The 4,756-nt window shown below is 49.9% G+C and overlaps 1 long non-coding RNA gene across 1 annotated transcript; it reads left to right on the top strand.

Moving 5' to 3' along the window:
• Nucleotides 1-1,005: 1,005 nt before the first annotated feature.
• On the top strand, nucleotides 1,006-2,935 carry LOC113888477. Its single transcript, XR_003509985.1, has 2 exons — nucleotides 1,006-1,208; nucleotides 2,696-2,935. It is a non-coding gene; the product is annotated as an uncharacterized LOC113888477 (long non-coding RNA).
• Nucleotides 2,936-4,756: the final 1,821 nt, after the last annotated feature.

The raw sequence follows: 4,756 nt of genomic DNA, 5'->3' as shown, positions 1-4,756 counted from the left end.
CCTCAGCATCAGTCCTTCCAAAGAACACCCAGGGGTGATCTCCTTTAGGATGGACTGGTTGGATGTTCTTGCAGTCCAAGGGACTCTCAAGAGTCTTCTCCAACACCACAGTTCAAAAGCATCAATTTTTTGGCGCTCAGCTTTCTTCACAGTCCAACTCTCACATCCATACATGACCACTGGAAAAACCATAGCCTTGACTAGACGGACCTTTGTTGGCAAAGTAATATCTCTGCTTTTCAAATGCTATCTAGGTTGGTTATAACTTTCCTTCCAAGGAATAGGTGTCTTTTAATTTCACAGCTGCAATCACCATCTGCTGTGATTTTGGAGCCCCCAAAAATCAAGTCTGACACTGTTTCCACTGTTTCCACATCTCTCTTCCATGAAGTGATGGGACCGGATGCCATGATCTTAGTTTTCTGAATGTTGAGCTTTAAGCCAACTTTTTCACTCTCCTTTTTCACTTTCATCAAGAGGCTTTTGAGTTCCTCTTCACTTTCTGCCCTAAGGGTGGTGTCATCTGCATATTTGAGGTTATTGATATTTTTCCCTGCAATCTTGATTCCAGCTTGTGCTTCTTCAAGCCTAAAAGGAGGTATAGAAATAAAGAAAGTGAATTCTCCCTTTTATGTCTGACTCTCTGCAACCCCATGAACTGTAGCCCACCAGCCTCCTCCATCCATGGAATTTTCCAGGCAAGCGTACTGGAGTGGGGTGCCATTTCCTTCTGCACAGGAAAACAGTGGGCAGTTTTAAAGCCCTGGATGGGTGAGGGTGAGGCTGGGGAGCGGGTAAGCGAAGATTCAACAAGAAGTCTGTGCCCCTGCCAGGGGAAACAGGCAAGTCTGTGCCGCTTGCCACACCCCTGCCCATCAGCTGAACTGACTGCCAAGGAGAAGTTTGTGGTTAAAAGGGCAGCAGGAAAGCTTTTCCTGGGGTTTTCACAGCCTCATTAGCATACAAGTGACTGCCCCTGCTTTGTGCTATAAAGGACACTCCCATGACACACAGGGAAGAGGCTCAGTTAACCAGTTCCTAATAAGCAAATCCACAGCCAGTGCGGAATTCCTTCCGGAACCTGGCACCTTTTTAAAGCGGCAAGCGCAGCCTCTTCTCCAGCATCAGCCGCAGAGCTCGGGACGCCAGCATGAGGCTCCATTACCTGCTCCTCCTGCTCCTCTTGGTGGTCCTGTCTTCTGGGTCAGGTGAGCTCGTGGGAGCCCCGGGGGGAGCCGTGGGCTCTCTCTCCTGTTTCTACCTCCTTCTGTCCTGCTATCCCCATCTACACGTGGTCAGACTAAACCCACCATATTTGATGCTTCTGAGAAGCCAGCGCTGAGTCCTTAGTAGCGAGAGGGGTCTGAGAACCGCCCTGCAAATTCCTGGTTGTTTCTAAGCCACTCTAGTGAGTCAAAACTTCTGAGCCTGTCTCCTCATTGGTTTCATGAGAAGGAAACAGAAGATGCCTCTGTTAAGTGACTCTCCTTGTTTTCTTTTTCATAAAAGCAAGAAATTTGATTTTGTCCCATGAGAGAAGCACAGAATGTCACTTTATAAATCTTTATATTTGAAGGGTGGTGGCTCTAGGCGACCAGACAAGTCCAGAGGAGAGTCAGGCCAAGCCTGGGCTTCAGGAGCTGCCCTTGGGATGCTCCGTGCTGAGTCTCCTCAGCAGGAAGGTCCTCCAGGACACGTCGCTGACGATGTGACCCTCGCTCCACAGCTGGGAGGCAGCACATCCAAAGTAGTGTGCAGGATCGGCTGTCTGAATTTCATCTTACCCTTGATATTTCCTGAAATAGGATGAAAGTATGTAGGGAGGAAGGAGGGAGGAAGGGAGGGCGGGAGAGGCTGCGGAGACTGAGACCTGAGACAACTGATTAGATGTCAAAATCAAGTTGAAAAGGCCTAGTCTGATCAGTGTTGTTTCTGACTGTAACCCAACTCTTAGCACAGTGGCAGGGAGAGAGGACAGGGGTGTCAGGAATGTGGCCTCTCAGTGCCCGGGGCCCGGGTTCTATCCCTGGACGGGGAACGAGAGAGGGACCAGAGGTGCCTTGTGGTCAAGAGGAAAAAGGCTTGTGAGGAAGACGGGAAGGCCTCTGGTCTGGAGGAAACCACAAAGGGAGGAGGAGAGGGGCTGACTCGCACCAGCGCTGAGAGCGTTCTGAGTCAGTAGAGACGATGATACAAAACTTTTTTTTCTGACCATTGTCACTGTCAGCTGTAGGTAACTTTGAGAGTAAGTTCTCTTTAACCAGTTCTTACTTTCAGCTGTATCTTTTCCTCCTATCTCAGCTGCACTACTTGACTGGCTCCATGAGTGGGAAACCTAAGCGGTGAAAATAGAACCCGGGGGCCACTTCTGACTCCTGGTGGGAAGGTGGATGTAGCAGAGCTTCCCAGTCTTTGCCCTCATGGTGGAGCTGACCCCGCTCACAACCAGGGTCCTCACACCCCAGTCCCTCAGCCTCTGGTTCTGGAAATGTGAGGGTCCACCAGAGCGTGGGCAGGGTCAGTGTCTGTCTGGAGGCTGGTCCACGGGGTCCTGGACTCACATCTTGTTGTCACGAGGCCGTGTCCGCATCTCAGAACAGAAAGCCCCAGGGCCTCGCTCAGAAGGGACACAGCTGGCCTTCTCGAGATGCTGCTTTCCTGCTGACACGTTTTTCCCTCTTCCTTCTCTTTTTAGGATTTACTCAAGGAGTAAGAAGTTATCTAAGCTGCTGGGGGAATAGAGGCATCTGTTTGCTGAACAGGTGCCCTGGACGCATGAGACAGATTGGCACCTGTTTAGCGCCCCGAGTAAAATGCTGCAGGTAAAAGAAGGTGAAGATGCGGCCGGGACCGATGCGGAGACAGAAACTGCACCCTTTGACAGAGCGTCTAAAATTTAAACCAGAATAAATTTTGTTCAAAGTTAAAGAATCTTGCCCACTGGTCATTGAGGTTGTTGTGTGGTGTCTGATCCCAGGCGAATTCTGAAATCCCTGAGGATGCTCTCTGAGCTCCCTATGTGGACTATCGGGGAATCATGGTGGGGTGCTCTGTGCTCCCAGGGGTGTGACCCCCTGTTCCTTGGGGGCCTGACCATCCCCAGCCCCTCTGTCTGCTGTCCTTCCTTCTTCCCAGCCCAGGGCACCCTGTCCTGCCCCACGTCTCCCCTCAAACATGCACCCCAGGGGTCCAGAATCACCAGCACATCAGTCCCATAGGAAAGCCCCTGCCCCCGCTCCAGGAGGAAACCCCCCTCCTCTGTCCCCTGCAGCCCTCACTTCCATTCGGTTTGTGCTTCTTACTTCTGCCTTGTGCGCACGTGGATACACTTCTGATTCCCTTTTGGGCTATAAGATCTCTGTAGGCATAGATTGTCCTACTCCTGTACGTGCTGGGCATTGAGACGAGACATTGCTTCACAAATTGTCATCAACTGAATGACAGAGTTGACATGGATGAAGCATGTCTCTCTGTGTGTACATGATATGATGCAACTAGATGCTATGGAAAACCAAGTCCTGTGGAAAGCACAGTTCAATGAAGGCAACACAGCACAGAACACAGAGACCTCAAGGGCGGGGTGAGCATGCTGACCTCAGCCTGCTTGCAGTTTCTTCAGAGGGTTTGCTAGTTAAAACAAGAGCCTTGCTGGTGCACACTGTATGTGTGAGCAGCTCTCTGGTCTTTGCACTAACTCTTCCCTCAGTGCAAGCTGAGGTCACCAAGGGGATGGTGTTAGGAGACAGGGCCTTTGGGAGGTGATTTGGTCATGAGGGTGGGATGCTCTTGGGTGGAATGAGGGCCTTTATGAAAGAGACCCCAGAGAGATGGCTCACCCCTTGTGCCCTCTGACGACACAGGGAGACTGCCGTCTACCAGCCACCTGCTCTATCTTGATCGTGGAGCTCCCAGCCTCCAAAACTGAGAAGTAAGGGTCTGTTGTTAGTAAGCCACCTATTACAATACCACATGTAAAATAGATAGCCAGCATGGATTTTCTGTATGACTCAGGGAACTCAAACAGGGGCTCTGAGACCTGTTAGAAGGGTGGGATGGGGAAGGAGATGGTATGAAGTTCGAGAGGGAGGGGACATGGGTGAACCCATGGATGATTCCTGTTTTTCTATGACAGAAAACCACGAAATTCTGTAAAGCAATCATCCTTCAGTTAAAAAACAAAGTGCAAAAAAAGAGCCACCTGGCCTATGGTTTTCTGTTTCAGTAGCCTGAAAGGGCAGACACATGACAAGTGAGAATTACAGCACAGGTGAATTAAGTACCTAAGCATTCAGCCTTAAGATAGGGAAATGACGTGGAGTATCTGGCTGTGCCCAATGCCATCTCATTACAAGGAGCCTTAGATGTGGAGGAGGGACACAGACCAGTGTCAGAGATGCACACTGAGAGGCTAAACCAGCCTCTCATAAGCTCACACTGATGTGGAGAGGCCATAAGCCAAGGAGGGTAGGCAGCTTCTAAGTGTGAGAAGGAAGGAAGCCTCCAGAAGTTATGGCATCCTGCTGACACTGTGATATGAAGCCAATGAGACCCATTTGGGACTTTGGATCCTAAGAACCACAATAACAAGTATGTGTTCCTTTAAGCCACGTAGCTTGTGGCAATTTGCTACAGCTGCAATAGGAAATCAATACAGCAGTAGCTTAAAATCATGCCTTGAGCCTAAAATTAACAGCTCAAAAGACACAGACCTGTGTGTGTTTAATGGAGGAAAAAAATGATAACAGCTGTCAACATT

This window comes from Bos indicus x Bos taurus, unplaced genomic scaffold (genome assembly GCF_003369695.1).
Source record: "Bos indicus x Bos taurus breed Angus x Brahman F1 hybrid unplaced genomic scaffold, Bos_hybrid_MaternalHap_v2.0 SuperScaffold_100205, whole genome shotgun sequence".
Taxonomy (NCBI): Eukaryota; Metazoa; Chordata; class Mammalia; order Artiodactyla; family Bovidae; genus Bos; species Bos indicus x Bos taurus.
The sequence above is the reverse complement of the archived record's forward strand: the minus strand, read 5'-3'. Positions and strand labels throughout refer to the sequence as shown.